Source organism: Neltuma alba, unplaced genomic scaffold, assembly GCF_004799145.2.
Source record: "Neltuma alba isolate B1F8T4 unplaced genomic scaffold, ASM479914v2 tig00010421_pilon, whole genome shotgun sequence".
Lineage (NCBI taxonomy): Eukaryota > Viridiplantae > Streptophyta > Magnoliopsida > Fabales > Fabaceae > Neltuma > Neltuma alba.
This window is the reverse complement of record NW_021635323.1, coordinates 137,313-156,112: the sequence shown is the minus strand read 5'-3', so window position 1 is coordinate 156,112 and position 18,800 is coordinate 137,313. Positions and strand designations below refer to the sequence as shown.

At 32.4% G+C, this 18,800-nt stretch overlaps 1 long non-coding RNA gene across 1 annotated transcript; it reads left to right on the top strand.

Moving 5' to 3' along the window:
• Positions 1-13,210: 13,210 nt before the first annotated feature.
• LOC114756515 (uncharacterized) lies at positions 13,211-14,892 on the top strand. Its single transcript, XR_003741464.1, has 3 exons — positions 13,211-13,245; positions 13,878-13,945; positions 14,708-14,892. It is a non-coding gene; the product is annotated as an uncharacterized LOC114756515 (long non-coding RNA).
• The last annotated feature ends 3,908 nt before the right edge of the window (positions 14,893-18,800 follow it).

Here is an 18,800-nt window from a genome sequence, read left to right as displayed (position 1 = left end):
CACATGATGGGTGAACCTATAATCTTCCATCTGCTTCTAAAGTTGCAGCATTAATTGTTAGTGATATAGATATGACGTTTAATGTCAGGGACATCATTGTCGAAGAGCAATCAGGGAGACCTCAACGAATTAATGAACTCCATCCAACATATTTACCTCTACAATATCCCCTGTTATTTCCATATGGTGAAGATGGTTATAGAGATGATATTGAACACAGACAAGAAACTCTTACAGGTTAAGCATACGTGAATTTTTCACATACAGGCTTATGAGAAGAGAGAATGAGGTGTCAATACTATTACATGCATCAAGATTACTTGAACAATTCATTGTGGATGGTTACACAGTGATTGAATCACAACAATTGCTTTGGGTTAGAACTCATCAAAAAGAACTCTAAGCTGATTTATATCAAGGATTATCTAATGCTGTTTTAAGTGGTGAGAGAAATGCTTCACACACGAGAAAACGTATCATTTTACCTTCAACCTTTACTGGCGGTGCAAGATATATGCTACAAAATTATCAAGATGCTATGGCATTATGCAGATGGGCAGGCTATCTAGATTTATTTATCACATTTACTTGCAATCCAGCATGGCCTGAAATCACTAGACTTTGCCAATAGGATAACGTAAGTCCATGTGATCGACCAGAAATATTGTCTAGAGTTTTCAAAATAAAATTACGATCTTTCATGAAAACATTAAGGGAGAAGAAGATATTTGGGACAATTCATGCAGGTTAATCTAAAATTATTTTTTAAATTTCTTAATGTTTAAATGGTTAATTTTTTAAATTATTATTACTGTGTATATTTTATAAACGATATTCATTATTAATATAATTTATCTATTTTTATTTTCTACAGAAGTTTACACTATTGAATTCCAAAAACGAGGCCTTCCACATGCACATATCCTATCATTTCTTGATGGAAATGACAAAATCAAGGATCCAAAAGCCACTGACCGGATTATTTCGGATGAGATTCCAGATAAGCATTCTTCTCTTATTCTGTATGACTTAGTTAAGAAGTATATGATCCATGGTCCATGTGGAGTAGTTAACCCAAAATCTCCTTGCATGAAAGACAAGAAATGTAGCAAACACTTTCCAGAAAAGTTCAATGATTATACCACAGTTGATGATGATGGTTATCCCATATACAGAAGAAGAAATGATGGAAAAACAATTGAAGTTAAAGGTGTCTACTTAGATAATCGTTATGTTATTCCATATAATCCTACCCTTCTGTGCATGTTTCAAGGACATATAAATGTCGAGAAGTGCAATCAATCTACTTCAATTAAATACTTATCTAAATATATTAGCAAAGGCAATGATAGAGTTGTCGCTACTATATTTGATAAGGATAACAATGAGGATGAAATTATTGATGAAATAAGGCAATATTATAGTTGTAGATATATATCTGCATGTGAAGCATCATGGCATATGTTTGGATTTAATATCCATTATTGGTTTCCTCCGGTTGAAAGATTGAGTTTCCACTTGCCAAATCAATAATATGTAATTTATTCTAATACTGATGATGTTGCGGGCTTATTACAAAGACCATAAGTTAGTGAGTCACAGTTTTTGGCTTGGATGGAAATCAACAATGATGATGATTTAGCGGCAAGTCTTACATATGCTAAATTTCCTAATTATTATGTTTATCAAAAAGATAAACGCCAATGGAAACGAAGAGAGAAGGGGATTGTTGTTGGTAGAATTACACATGCATCACCATCATCTGGAAAATTGTATTATCTCTTAATTTTGTTAACTAAAGTGAAGGGTCCAACTTCATTTGGTGATATCGAAACTGTTGATGGAGTGATTCATGATACTTTTAAAGCTGCATGTTTTGCACGTGGACTTTTAGAAGATGACAATGAATATATTGCTGCAATAAAAGAAGCATCATTATGGGCTTCGGGATCTCAACTGCGGAGGCTTTTTGTAAGCATGTTATTGTGTTCCTTATTGAAACGTCCTGACACTGTATGGAAAGAGACATCAAATATACTCTCAGAAGATCTACTTCACATACCTCACAATGATCCTGTCCTCTCAGGTATGTGAGCTACAATTCTCATGTCCTAAAACATGTGTGTATATATATATATATATCATATTGATATTTATACCAATTCTTTTCCATATTTTGTAGATATTCATATCTCATTGTTTGATAAAGAGAATATGGCTTTGAAAGAGATTAATAATCTCCTTACAACAAATAGGAAAACTTTTCATGAATTTCCATCTCTTCCATTGCCATCGAATACTCGAATCATTGATATAGCGAACCATCTGATAATGCAAGAGTTAAACTATGACAGAGAGTCTTTGAAATTAAAGACTACTGCTCTCATGCAGAAGTTGAATGACGAGCAGCGAATCATACATGATAATATATTATCTGCAACAAATCTACCTTAAGGTGGGTTTTTCTTTGTCTATGGATATGGTGGTACTAGGAAGACCTTTCTCTGGAATGTATTAATTACAACATTACGTGCAAAGGGTGAGATAGTTCTTCCAGTTGCATCAAGTGGAATAGTAGCAACATTATTACCATATGGAAGAACGGCACATTCAAGGTTTGCAATTCCTATTCAAATCACTGAATCTTCTATATGTGGGATAAAGTAAAACTCACCACTAGCTAATCTGATTAAGTCCACAAAGTTAATTATATGGGATGAAGCACCTATGGTTCAAAGATATTGCATTGAAGCATTTGATAGAACATTAAAGGACATCATGCACTCTAACTTACCGTTTGGTGGGAAATGCATTGTTATGGGTGGTGAATTTTGTTAGATACTTCTAGTGATACCAAAAGGTACAAGAGCTACCATTGTTAATGCTTCCATTAATTCTTCATATTTATGGAATCATTGCAGAATTTTCAAGTTAACGAAGAACATGCGATTAACTTCAACTAACAGTTCCAATGATAGAGAAAGGTTAGAATGGTTTTCCAATTGGTTGCTAAATGTTGGTGATGAAAAAATAGGGCAATCAAAAGATGGTGTTGCAGATATTGAAATCCCTAACCAGCTGTTACTCACAAACTATGACAATGCTCTTCATGTAATTGTACAGAGTACTTACCCAGATCATCATTTAGCGTCTAATGACTATTTCAATGACAGAGTAATCTTGGCTCTAGCAATTGAGATGGTCAATCAAATAAATGACTACATGTGTTCTTTGTTACCAGGAGATTCATTTCAGTTTCTTAGTTGTGATACTGTCTGTAAAGCAGATCAAGAAATGGATACAATTGACAATCTCCACAACACAAAATTCTTGAATACTATTTCTTGCTCTGGAATGCCACCGCACAAGTTAGAACTCAAAGTGGGAGCACCAATCACACTATTACGAAATATAGACCAAGCTTCTGGTTTGTACAATGGTACACAGCTTAAAATTTGTCACTTGGGAAAAAATGTCATTGAAGCTATCATGTTGAATGGATCGAGACCCTATTAGAAGGTTTTAATTCATCAGATGGATATGAATCCTTTAGAAAGTCATTGGCCGTTTAAAATACAGAGGCGACAATTCCCAATAACATTATCTTTTGCAATGACAATTAATAAAAGTCAGGGCCAATCATTAACTCATGTTGGTCAATATTTGCCTAAGCCAGTTTTCACACATGGTCAGCTATACGTTGCACTATCCAGAGTAAGAAGTATGGACGGTCTGAAGGTTGTTGTTGATGATCAAGATGGTTGCTTCAAGTCAATCACAACAAATGTTGTGTACAAGGAAATATTTAGAAATATAGACGGTAATTGTATTTAGTGTATTTATCTATAGTAGCCATTTTATCCTATGTTACCTTATACATTGTAATGATAGATATTGATCATGAGTCCATATTTCCCGTGCAACGCACGGGGGGAGAAAAATCTAGTTTATTATAAAACAACTAACTTAACTAATTTTCTTAATATTTACAAATTAGTTATCTAGTTTTTATATTAAAAACTATATATATTGCCTAACTAATTTTTTTAATATTCATAGATTATTATATAGTTCTTATATTAAGAACTATATATATAGTGTGTATATGTATATATATGATATATATAATGTCAGTATAGATACACACACGCACAAAACCCACATATATAATTGAGTAGAATATTTTGATTGTAATGCAATCACGTTCGTACTTTTCTTTCCAATTATATAATAAATATCATGTTCATAGTTGCTTATATTTTAAAAGCCTATGTAATTTATCATATAAAATTAGATTGCACGTGCCTTTTTTCCATTTTGTATTGCATCTAAATAGAACGACATTAGTGTTTGTCTCACTATGTAGATTTTTTCTTGTAAATTTTATATTATATATAGTTATTATTTAAATTTAACACCCAAATCAATAGTATCCTCATTGCTTCTTTTTTTTCCCTTTTGGTAACATCCTCATTGCTATTTTTGAGGAAAATAGATAATATTTTTTCATATTATATTAAAATTTTAAACATACAATATTTAGCGCCTAATAAAAACTAACTGAGAGGTTGGATTTAGTCTTTAAAATAATAATATCTCAATTCACTTTGTCTCTTATATTTATTATTTTTACACTATTTAATTTACTTAATTTATATATTATATATAATCTAATGTTATCTAAAAAATATATTTTAGAGAAATCAAGTCACGTATATTATAATTAACTAATTTATTATTTGACTATCTAAATTAACTAAATAGCTTTTATGTGGGGGATCAGAGGGAGCATATAATACGTTTACAAACAATTTTAACTTAACTTATTAAATTAAAGGAATAAATGAATCAACTCAATGGGTTAAACTAATTATTTTTACAGAAAATATGAAGGGCAACTATGCAAGTACAAAACAGGTAATGGAAAAACTATCCTCTGTTCATTTTAGACTGCTAGTTAAGGTCAAATTAGCACACGAGTTGATTTTTTTTTATAAAAAAAGAAAATGATATTAATAAAAAGATAAGCATTACAAAGTCTTAATTAACAAAGAGTAACAAGAAAATAAATTAGAACTGTGTAAAGTGAATCTAGAGTGATCCTGTAGGACAAGAACTACTAATATTTAAAAAAAAAAGAGAGGTAGGAGAGGTGAGGGCAAGGTAGATAGCTAGGGTGGGCAAGAGAGAGATAAACACATAGGTTCGAGTGCTTTTATGTTTGGATCAGGAAACAGTGAGAGAAGGGATGGTAAGAAGGGGAAAGAGAAGGTTTTGCCTGAGTGGAGGGTCCTCCCTATGTCTTATAGAGGCAAACTTTCTCTCTTTAGGTTGTTTTAGATTCTTGGTTAAGCATGATGAGAAGGAAGACATTGTCAACAGTTGGAAATCCTTTTTTGTGAAGAAGAATGCTGGGAGGAGAACAGTAAGATGCAGGAGGAGGTTGAGGATACAAGAGGTAATGGTAGTTCAAGGGGAAGCGGCTACACAAAGGGGAGATACCCTGTGCTTTTGGTCATGACAAAGCAATACACAGCATGGTGTCAACCTTGGTTGAATTCTCTGATCATTAAAGTACTAGGTGGTTCAGTGCTTAAGGCTATGCTCATTGATCGTGTCAAATGGACGTGGAAAATGAAACAACCTATGAAGCTAGTTCCTTTGAGCAACGAGTACTATATAGTTTTGTTCTCTAGCAGAGAGGATCAGGAATACGGATATCAAGAGGAGCCTTAGATGATTAATGATCATTATTTTCTAGTCCAAAAATGGAGACCCAATTTCAATCCTTGGAAGGCTGACACTCAGCGAAATATCACTACTTGGATCATGATACCTGATATCCCTGTGGAATTTTACAACGTGGAGTCCTTGTGGATGATAAGAAACATGGTAAGGAAGACTATCAAGGTGGATCACTCAACATCGATTTATGAAAAGGGTAGTTTTGCTAGAATTTGTGTTAAAATTGATATGCTACAGACTCTTCTTCCGGATTTCACAGCATTCAGTGAGGATTGCCAAATGTTTATGAGGAATTGCATCAAGTGTGATTTGAATGTACTCTATATGGGAACAAGAAACATGAATGTCCACTTCTAAAAGTGTCTACAGTGAATACGCAGGGTGTGGAAAATGATGAAATTAATACCTGTGAGTCCGTGTTGAAGAACTCATAGACACCGAATGAACCCAATCCTCTAGCCCAAGTTCCAGTATCCTGTTCGGCAATAATGGAGGTAAGTGAACATCTCATCCCCCAAATGCTTGTTAAGCGTGATTTTCAAAAAGCAGTTTATTCAGCGGATATGAAGGGATCAGTTGGGGGGATGATCATGTAGAATCAATATGTTTTTAGGAATAAGAGAGAGGATAAAGGAGTTTTGAAAAAATTGGATTTGTAGAAGATTCAAAGTGAGAAATTCTTGGGATTTGGTCAATTGATTAATAGAAAGTTTGAAAAGGAAGTAAACACGGATAAAGCTTTAGAGTGGGTCCCAGTAGCCATAAAGAGAAAGAATGACAAGAAGCCCCTATTTGTGGAAAGGAAAATAAACCCATTAGGAAGTTTAGGCTCAAACATGGGAATCTAGTGAAGAATGATGTGGGGTCCATGATAGTCTCTAGCTCCTTTTCGGTTTTACAGGAGGATCTAAAATGAACTTAAGGAATCTTGTCCCTTGCACTAATAGCCTAGATGTTGTGGGTATGGAGGCCTAACTCCAAGATGAGAATCAAGTTATGTTGGAAGCTTTGTGTAGTATCACACCTCCTTTATTACCACATTATATAACAATTTTGAATCCTTTAAGATCATTATACAAGTCTTAAGTATGAGAAAATTCACAAAAATTTAAAACTTTTCCAAATTTCAGTCTAGGTTGTGACTTGTCACCTCTAGGTCATGACTTGAGGTCAAAGAGGCAACTTTTGCTACCAAGTCATGACTTGGGATTCTCGAGTTACGACCTGGGATAACAGAAAGCCCTCAAGTACTGTTCACCATTCACAGAAATTCTCGCCAACTTTCAACAAGCTATAGTACAAGTCATTTGTGCTATTATATGGTACTATGTGATTCATATGTGGAATAACAAAAAAAATGTTATAATATGAGTTCTAGAAGAGAAAATGTACGTGAAGAAGTAATGGCTCGAATAAATAATGGTAGAAATGGTCGAGACATGATTAAGATGGGTCCCAAAACTATTTAGTATGTAGTATGTTAGAGAGAGAGGCCGGCTTACAAGCCACACGATATGCAAGTGTGGAAGAATAAGTTGCTAAAACTTTTCATATATTGACACACAAAACAAGCAATCATGTAGTTAACTTTATTTTTTGAAGGTCTAATGATACAATTAGTCGTCATCTCTATAAAGTATTAGATGCCATTATTGAACTTAGAAGAAAAAATTTTGGTACAACCTAAAGTTCTTTGGTATCTTCTAAGATTCATAATAAGGGTAAATTCTTCCTTTTTTTTTAAAGATTGTGTTGGTGCAATAGATGGGACACATATACATGTTAAAGTATCTCCAGCAGATGCCCCTCGATATCATGGTAGGAAAGAGTACCCAACACAAAATGTTTTAGCAGCATGCTCATTTGATCTTAAGGTTCACTTATGTGCTCCTAGGGTGGGAAGGCACAGCATCTAACTCAAGAATTTTAAAGAATGCATTGACTTGAGAAGATAGGCTTAAAATTCCCCAAGGTAACTACTCGAATAATTTTTAAAATTTATCCAATTACTCGAGTTATTATCGCTCATTCATATTAATTATTTTCATTCATTATAAGAAAATATTACCTTGTCGATGCTAGTTTTGTAACATTCCAAATTTTAGCTCATAGATACAAGTAATAGCACAAGGAAAGGATGATTACTAAGTCTAATGTAACGAAAGTTCTGGAGATCCCTCAGAAGGAAAAAGAGATTTTCCAAGGGCAAATGTGTAAAACAATAGTGTTCAGGGACTAAAGAATGACGAACTGGAAACAACTAAGGGCCAGAGGTTATGCCAGAAACTTGTAAGAGATGGTTCTAAAGGTTAGACCTAAGGAGGGACCAAATTGCAAAGAAAAGATTCTTAAGCCAAGTAGGGATCTAATTGTAAATAATAAAAGTTCTGGTCGGCCAATACTCAGAGTTAGCAAAAAGGGCCCAAATGACTTAGAAAAATTCCATAAAAATGAGAATAGGATCACAGAGCCGATATAAGGCTAGAAATGATGGAAATGCTTGGATGTCATTCCAGGGTTTTGGACAATTTGAGATAGTAACTTAAATTGAATTATTTAAGCTATGAGACAACCTCAAATAATTAGGAAAAACTAGGGAACAGTAGTTGAGGAATTTACACATATTGTAAAATTAATTCCGTCCCCAGAAACTAACAAGGTTAGCTTTAATTAAATTTAAAGCCTATTTATACCCTATCCGGAAAAAGTCAAAATAGCTGTCTAGAGTTTGACTTTTGACCCGAGAAAAAATTAGAGGAATTTCCCGTGATGAAAGGGAAAGAATGAAACCCAGAGACAGATTAACAGAGTTACGAGCTGCTAGAAAGAATTCAGACAGGGTAATCCCGATTAAGTATTATTTAATAATATTTCGTGGAAAAAGAGAAAGAAAATATCTAAAGACCATCATGACGGCACTGAGTCAGTATGCTGAGTCACCAAATGAAATCATGACACCTACGAGTCATCATGCTGAGTTAGCAAAAGATATTTATGGACAGCATAAAAATCAGAACGCAATACAGGAATATTTTAGACAGTTCTTGTCTACCTGTTATAGTGAAATCTCTTCTGCGGGACTCAGTAAGGTTAAGTAGCCTGTTAGTAGAGCTAATTATTTTCATCTATGCTCCTCTAAGATGGTGCCATATATGCACCTAATTAAGATGAGAAAATGGTGCTAGAACATGTCTCAGTGGTACCGGGTCAGTCAGGACTCAGAAAAGTACCCAATATGGTGCAGAATGGCAAAATAGGTGGAGGAATGCCTAAGAGCTATATTTTGCACGAATTTTATATTAATTTCTTGCCTATTTTAATGCCAAAATGATGAAAGAATATGGAAGAGACAAGTGTACAGTTAGATGGGAAAAGAAGGTATTACGTGTACGGTCGGATGCAAGACACGTGTACAGTCAGATGCAAGACACGAGTGGGGTTGGATTAAAGACATGTGGCTTGATGATGTAAGCATGATGTCATCAAGATGAGGTAAGCATGATGTCACAAGACACATGTCATCACAAGATAAAAAGAGAAAATGGACGGTCTAGATTAAGCCATGTATTTTTAAGATCAACGTCCCAGATTCGGTCTTGTTTTCTATAAATACCCCTCCCCTCTCTCTCATTTCGTCCTAAGCCATGGAAACCTTGGGGAAACTCTTGCAAAATGGTTTCTAGAGAGAGAAAGAAGAGGGAGAAAGAAAGGCCAAGTGGTTCCAAGCCAGATCAAACTCTAAAACAAGGTATGTGTGCCGTTTTTTATGTAGTTTCTACCTCCCTTGTTATTTTTGAGCTCGTGGTTGGTTTGATTAGATTTTTGATGATTGAAATCCTATAGAGAGGTGCTGCACGAAATTTATTGGAATAGGAGAAGATGATATGGATGTTAAAAGCATGTTTAAAGGCTTGGAAACAACAAGAATCAAGTGGTTCTGTGTTGATTTTGCAAAACATTCAACTTTCCCTTAGTTTGTGATTCTGTTTAGCCTTGACTATTCTGAATGGTTAGGATTGGATTTTGATTGTTTTGAGCTTGGAAATGGATTCTACATGCAAAATTATGTGGGGATAGTATGTGGAAATAATTTTAGGAAGGTTGGAATTGAAACTCAAAAGTTAAAGTTCAAGTATGTTCAAGAAAGAATCAAGTAGAGATAAGTTGATGACTTGATTCTAATAATTGTTTTGCATCATGTATGGATGTATTTAGGACCTTGGAACATCCAAGAGGATGTTTAATGGTGTTGACTGAAAATCCATAGGGTTGGAAAGACAATGGAATCAAAGGAAAAGTAAGAGGAAAGCTATGTTACAAGGTAGTAAACTTACCTATATTGTGTGCTTGATATGTATGCTTGCATGATGTGGCTGTGTTGCCATGATGTGACTAAGCTATGATAAAATGTTTGCAAAGTTATGTTTGCAAGTTTATGTTATGTTTTGTCTTGGCAATATGTTATGAAAGCATGAAATGCTTTAGCTTACTTTCCATGGCATTCATGTGTTAATGTTATAACATGTCATGCATGTGCATTATGTCCTGTATGCTTATGGGTAGTGTTTGCTACTGAGATTCTCCCGAATCTTACCCCTCCCTAACTAACCTTTTAGGTCAATCAATGGTGGGCAATAATGGCACGAGAGGCAAGGAGAAGAAAGTGAAGAATTATTGACGTTAATGAATGATGTTATTATTCAATGTGTAATTCTCCTATTATGTAATTTATGTTATGGATGCCAATAATACCATCTATTTAATTACAATGTTTATGGGATGAATAGAAATGTATGAGGATGATTGGGAAAGTATAAACCCAATTTATGTATGCCAAAGAAATAGAAAGAATTAAAGTAAAAAGAGATTAAGGGATAAAACGTAGGTCCTAGGGTAGTGAGTTTGTAGCTCCAGTTTGACCTATCAAATGAATGAGTTAAGCCACGAAATTTGGCAGAGTTATAGTACACATCCCAGGCTTTAATATGAGAACTAGATCACCTTAATTGGATGTGTACACATGGAGATACTAATTTTCAAAGTTAAGGCATAGAATCTAGGAGTTCCCGAATTTACCAATTGAATAGTAATTTTTATTGATTAAACTGTACGAGTTGGTCATGGATAAGTCCAGTTTGATATTTTTCTCTTAAAGAGAATTAAAGATTTTTCTATAGAATTTTAGAACACCTCAATACGATTTTTATAGAATTAGTTATGAATTTTTAAAATTAGGCCAATAATCTAGAATTTGAATAGTGAATAGTAACCCGAGTAATTATGTTAAAATTTTAAATCCACAGGCTTGTGTAATGACCTGCTTGAACCATAACGCTTACTAATGCGTAATCTGAGGGGTTAAAGGTAAGATGTTTCAAGTTTCATGTTAACAAATTGACTTATCACACCTTATAGAGGGGTTCGATATCATTTAAAAGAATATTCAAGAAATCCACCTCAAAATCACAAGGAATTATTCAATCTAAGGCATGCATCATTATGAAATGCAATCAAAAAAGAATTTGGAGTATTGAAAAATTGATTTCAAATTTTATCTAGTTCATCAGAGCTTACTTATGGGGTCAATTGTCAAAGCTCAAACATTAGTAATACTTGCATGTTGTATTCTTCATAATTACTTGATGACCACAGAACCTGATGAAGATCTTATTAAGAAGTTGATGAGGAACTTGCAAATTTAAATGAAAATGATGATAGTCATACTCCAAATAATGAAAGTATGGAGGCTACTCAAGTCGAGCTTATTAGAGAAAATATAGCTAATGAAATGTGGATTGCCTATCAAGCTCAATCTCATTGATTAATTGGCGTATTTAATCGAGATTCATTTTTAGTACTCATATTTATTATTGTTAGAATGATTTATATTTCTAATTTGATTGAGTTTTGTTTTCAATACTTATATTTGTTATTGTTAGAACACTTTATGGTATTAATTTGATTGAGTCTAGACGTATCTTTATTATTTTTGTTTCAATTCAAATTTTATTATGTTATAATGAACAGGCCCACAAAATGGCAACAAAATCAAACAATGGCAAGGAATTGCTCAATTGGACAAGGCTATGTATGATGCGCTCATTGATGCCTTCATGTATGAATAAGAACATGGTTAAAAAGTTAATAGAACATTTACCACTACAGCTTATGAAAACATTGTCCAAGTATTAAGTGTACAATTTAGCAGGAAGATTGACAAGGACAAAATAAAAAATCGTTGGAAGACATTAAAAAGAAAATTTTTAAAGGTTTATGATATATTTAATAATGGTCTAAGTTTTTTACTTGGGACCCATCAACTCAATTGTGGGATGCCGAGCCTCAAGTCTGGGAGGCTCTAATTCAGGTATGATTTTTACATTTTATATATGGTTGCTTTTTTTTTTTATGTGGAACTTAAATTGTGTTTCTTTCGATATGTATATGTATTATCTCAATCTAAAACTAAAGGCTGCAATTTGGCGAAATACTCCATTCCCTAATTACAATAAGATGATATTCTTATATAGAGTTGGTGGAGATGAGCCTCTAACAACAAAGGAGAAGCGAAAGTGACATCATCCATCTCCTATGGAAGCAGATTATGAAACTATCAATGACCTAGATCAACTTATCTCACAAAAGGAGTACACATTAGATGGTGTTGAGATTTTAAGTGATGGTGATACCAATAAAGAAATCCCTTACCTTCTAAACAGCCACAAGGAGAAACTAGTGATTATGGTAAAAGGAGAACGAAATAGCAAGCTTAAGATAAGGAGACCGATCTTAACACAGTGAAAAGCGTTGTATCTGACATGGCGACAGCTATTAGAGAAGGTAATGAAGCATTAGCTCGAGGTTATGATTTAATTCATGATGTTTTGAACAGGGTAAATGATTTATTACATGAGTCAAATGTTATAAAAAGAGAGAGTTTTATCCACAAAATTCCTCCCATGTCAGGTAAGAGATTTGGCATTTGATAAGTGAGTGTGGATTTGATGCTGACAAAAAACCCCAGATTTATAATTATCTTATGAGTGATGTTGACAAGTTGAGATCAATTGTTCAATGCCCACCTCCAGCATGTAAAGTAGTAATCATGGATATGGTGTAACATCCCAATTTTTTTTTATTTATTATTATTCCTAGTGTTTAGTTAAGTTTAGAAGGAGTTTAATGCTTGATAAATGAGTTTTATTCTCTATTTATTTAATAAAAGAGAATTATTGAAAATAAGATTTATAAAATATGTATAAGGAAATTTCTGAATAATAATAATAATAAAACGGATTAAAAAAAATGGGAAAAAAAACGGGGTGCCAAACTATAATTTTGTCCCATTTTAATATGGGGTCTTTAACTGGAATTTTTGCCAAAATATTATTTTAACCGTTGGGGGCCAGAGAGAGAAACATTTCGACGTTTTTCTTTTTCACCTTTTCCGGCGCCTCCTCTCATTTTTCCAGTAGGGTTTCAACTTTGCAGATCATTTTGGTAAGCCAAATGACTTCTTTTCATTAAACTCTCTTCATGAAAGTTTTTCCACTCATCTAAAGCTATCTAATGATGGTAGTTTTATACTGTTTAGAGATAATTTTTGGGTTTAGGGTTTGAAGCAAGTGTTGAGTTTTGATGATAGGTAAGCATAATATTGTAGAGCTATTTTAGTAGATCATTTCTATCAGTTTAGTTTTATTTATTGACTGACCTAATATTTTTAAATGAATTATTTTAGTTAAACAGATATTTATTTATGAAAAATATGATATTTATACCATGAAACTGTTGATTAAATTATTTACTTAGATGCATTTGATGTATAGTGAATTTCTAATGGTTGGTTTTTGAGATTTAAAGTTAAAATAGGATTTTTGAATTTTAAATATGATAATTTCAGATTTAAAAATTTGAGAAAAATCTGTATTAAAGTAAATACCTTGAAATGTTTAAATGAAAATTTTGGATTGTGAGGATATATAAACTTTGTGCTAAAAGACTTAATTATGGGTTATGAGAGGTTTGGGTTTAGCATAGAATTAGAAACTTTAACTTATATATATATGTTTTAGTTTAAGTAATTAATTAAATAGCTTGTGTATTGATATGTAAATGTATTGGTTGTGTAGATTAAATTATTGGGCTATTGGTATGAGCACGGGGTTAACCTTGTGGTAATACTTGTTCTAGACAAGAGGTAACCACTTTCCACTTATTATTCATGCTCGTAGGTTGTTTGTGATTGATTTTGAATTATAAGGAATTTATGAAATATTATTGAATTACGATGTGAGCTATGAAAGTATGTTGTTATTGAAATTGTCTTGTGAGACTTTTGTTGCAAAAATATATGTTTACTATTATGATGATCTTAGGTATTATGAGTCAATTGAAAAATGGAAAATCCCAATTGATTTTTACATGTTGATGATTGTTTATGAATGCAATATTTTGAGTGTTGATATATGAGGGGTGGCGGATGTTGATGATGGGTACTATAACAAAGAGGATATAAGGGGGTGAATTATGTACATTTGAGGATATAAGGTGGTAGGGCCATCAGGTGTACACTGATTGGTCCTTTGGCCCAATTATTCATTATAGGGCATTGACACCCTACTAGTAGACTAGAGAGGGAACCCATGGTCCGGTCTGGTGCTCTGTGGATTTTGGCCGGTCCATATCACTTGATCGGTGAGCTTGTCTAATTACCAGTCACATGGATGAGGATTTAGCCCATGGGTTTAGTCAGAGGATATAAGGTGGGTGGATATAAGGGAGGTGAAAAGATTATTGATTATACTTTTTATATGCTTTGACAATATGAAATTTGTTGGAATACTATGAATTTGCTTTTGTCTCACTTGACACGTCACGAGCACTTACTTGTATGCTTGATAAGTAGGATTGCTGGTTACTGAGACTTTTGTCTCACCCCGTTGATTTAACACTTTTCCAGGTGATAGTTCCCGTTCGGGTCAGTCAGGGAAGGCTCCGGAAGCTTGAGCTGCTATTGCAAAATTGTAGCGCTTCCACTCTTTTGATTGTGTTGGATAGATGTATATTGCCATGATAGGGCCCATTCCACATACTCTGATATGTTTGAGATTGATTATTTTGACAGTGTACTTTTGAGAACTGTTACTGGACTGTATGCTGGTAGAAGGCCGGAGGCCTTTAGGCATTTGCATGTGATTTCTTTTGTTTGATATGAGTGGTGAATCCACAGTGATCTTTGACATGAAATGACTTTTGATTTTGTTGAAAGTTATGAAAGGTACTATTTAGTAAAATCGTGTTATGGGCTTATGGTTGAAAATGATATTCTAGATTTATAATACCCAAAGCCCTATCCATTATGAATATCTTTTTGCACGCAGTTAATTTAAGAAAGTTCTTTTAACCATGATAGACATATTTATGGATTGGTTTAACTCTTTTTCTATCATGGTTAATCTCATATGATTTAGGATATTTATATAACCATGATAGTATTTCTAAATATTTTTACAAAGTTTCTTTTCTATCATGGTTAACTTTTTGATATTGATTACTTTATAAGTGTAGTAGTTTCGTTGTTACATATGGCGTTTCGATCTTCTTCATATATATTCTCATTAGGAGTAGTCTTATATCATGTTATCAGTATTTGAATTCTTTTTTAATGTGGATGAGATATATGCTCATGAATATTTTTTCATATGGATCTTTTTATTTTGGAAATGTGAATGTTTATTTTGATTGCAATATATATTGGTAGACAAGTTCAATATATTTTTTTAATTTGTTTTTTAAGAAGGTTGGTTCAATTAAAAATATTATAGTTCTTGTTATTTTTTAATTATTGTTCAAATAATAAGTAGTCATAAATAATTTGTATTATGGCAAGTCAAAGTTGGTAAATTGTATTATACATATTTATATCTTGAAAAAATAAAAAGGTGAGAAATTTCATTTTAATTTTATAAGGTTAAAATAGTCAAATTTTGATTAGCTCCCCTCCCATCCCCTTCCAAACCAAACAAGTTATCATTAAAATTTCTCTTCTCCCCTTCCCTTCATTACAATCTCTCCCCTCCCCTCTGTAGCTGTCCTCCTCTTCCCTCCCCTCACATTCCCTCCGTCGAGCCAAACACGGCATTAGGGGTTGCTTATTCAATAAATTTTAAATAAAAAATAGACATGGGAATTTTCTTAACCTATAAAAAATAGATCAATTTTTTGTTTCTTATTTAGTTAATGGAATTGGTTTGTGTTTCAAACTTATACATGAAATATTAGAAAGGACTATGTGAGATATTTTTTCATATAGATTAAACACCCTAGCAGTAAAAGGTATTTTCAAATGTTTGATATAACTTTCCTAATCCTAAAAATCATGGCAAACAATAAATTTTAAACAAAAAAAATAAATGTGGGTATTTTCTTCACCGATAGATCAATTTTTTCTTCTTATTTAATGGTCTTGTTTTACTTTTCAGACTTCATTTATCTTGAAAATCATAGCAAACAAAAATTTTTAAATAAAAATAGAGGTGGATTTTCTTATTCGATAAAAAATAGATTAATTTTTTGCTTTTTATTTAATGAATTGTTTGACGTTTCAGATTTATACCTAAAATATTTGACATATTTAATATTTAAAATGCATGATATAAAATAGATGTGGGCATTTTCTTATTTGATAAAAAAATAGATTCATGTTTTGTTTCTTCTTTGATGGATTTTTTTAAATATTTATAATATTTAATATTCAAAATGCAAGATATATTTTTCCTCATCCCGAAAATCATGACATATATACCGAATATGATGTATCTTGAAAAGTTGAAATATTGCACTACTTTTTAAGTATTATTTAGAATTAATAATACATGGAATTTAATTTTTGCTGGTTATGTAATTTGAATTTTGAATTCTGAACATGGGGACTATAACTTACTGTGCTATTGGTAAACTAGTACACTTCAAATTGTGTTGCTTTGCCACGTTTTCATGTTCTTCAGGTTAGTTTCAGCTGGTTGCATGTTTGCTCTAATCCACATTTGGGTTATGATATGGTGTGGAGGTCATGTCTTGATTATAGAGCATGGTACACATGTTGGCGATTATCCCTTGATCCTATGTTGGAGTTTCATGAGAGCTTTTAGAGTCAAGCCCTTAGACTCCTAGAAGTAACCCTCCTGTACTCTTATGCAAGTAGATTATATCAAGAGCACCATCATAATTAATGCTCTAACTAAATATATGCTTACAGATCCATTAAGAACCGAATTAAAGCCCAACCTTACTCTTTTAATTTTATAGTTACCAAGTATTTTTTAACCTTGGGATGTATTAAATGCTACGTACTTGCAATCCCTTTAATAGCATGCTTTCACCATCGAACTCAAAGTTTAATATGATGGTCAAATGCGAGTTTGGTTTTCACTATTGATTATCAAAGTTCATAAAGCTTCAATTCCATCCCTTTTAATGTTTTCAACATCATATCTTGTCAGATCTTTCGTCAAAGGATCTATAAGATTTAATTTAAATTTTATATACTCCATTCATTATCAAATCCTTCACAAAGTTCTGTCTTAATCTAATATGTCACAACTTTTCATTAAAAATTTGACTACAATCCTTTGTAAGTACATGTTGACTATCGCAATGGATAAACATTAGTGCTAACTTCATATTAGAGTCAAACGATGAAGAAAAATATCAACAATTAATATTATTAACATGACACAATTGTCAAATTTACTATTGCAAATAAGTACATAGAATTTATCTTGATCCTTCCCTCTATTTCTTGAGGCCTTATAGACCACCCTTCATCCACCACATATATTCTCTTATAAACATTGATATCTTTCACCTAATCTCATTTGCCATACTCATCTTTTCTTGAGAAGATGATTTTCTAATTGCTCAAAAGAGAATCTTCTTTTTATTTTTTAATGCTCTCAGGCTCTTAAAATTTCTTTGTGAAGAAGGAAGTTTATCCAATGATTGATGAGACAACAATAGATATATCCATGTGCATAGTGTTTAAAATTAATCAAAATATGCTCAATTTCATGCATATGTTTTATAATAAATTTTCCACCAATCATTCCAATTAAAATTAATTATCAACTTTGACAATACAATTTTTTATTACAATTATCAATTTAGTAAATTCAAAATCATAATGATTCCCATCACTTTATAATCATGATTAAAATTTCATGATTCCATAACCACATTGTTTAAGGCAAAATAATAGCATCAAATCAGATCATGAATAAATCTTATGAATCTATAAACTATATTCGCTAAAGACAGGCATATAGATACTTGTCTGTCTCTTTTGCCATTGACCATATAAATTTATTGGGTGTTAGATTTTGTGGATGTAATTAAACCCCCCAGGCCTACTATTAAATATTAAATCAATTAAAAAAGTATAATAGAAAAATCCTCTTTGATTCTTTTTTAGAGGCCAAATTTGAAAATCTCCCCAAAAAAAGAAAATCAAGTAAGAACATTTTCCCTACTATAATTGATAATAAAAAGAAAAGATGTGATTAATTGTTCATTGACCTCTAAATTAGGAAATGTGAAGTGGATGCATTGAAGAGAAAAATTAGAAAATAAAAATAAAAATATCTTATTTAAATCAATTGGTTCCCCAATTGGAAATATCTTTTGGAAAAATTATAAAAAAAATTAAAAATTAAAATCAAGATTTGATGATAATTTGGTGTTTAAATAGAAAATAATATTATGAGTCATTATTGGGAGAAATTAAAAAAATAAAAATTTAAAAAAACTGAAAAATCCTAACTGAAGTCTATAAATAGGGGAGTAAGATTGGAGAAAGACACAAGAATTTCTGGGTAAAAGGAGGCAAGTGAGAAAGGTAGAGAAATACTCCATTTTGTCATCCCATATTCATCATTAAAAGACTTTTTATATAGGGTTTGAAGAGTGAGGTTTTTATTCAAGATATCCATCACATGTCTAGAGGCTTGTCATGCTAATGAGATAAGATTGAGGCAATTTGTAAAAAGCTCTAGACA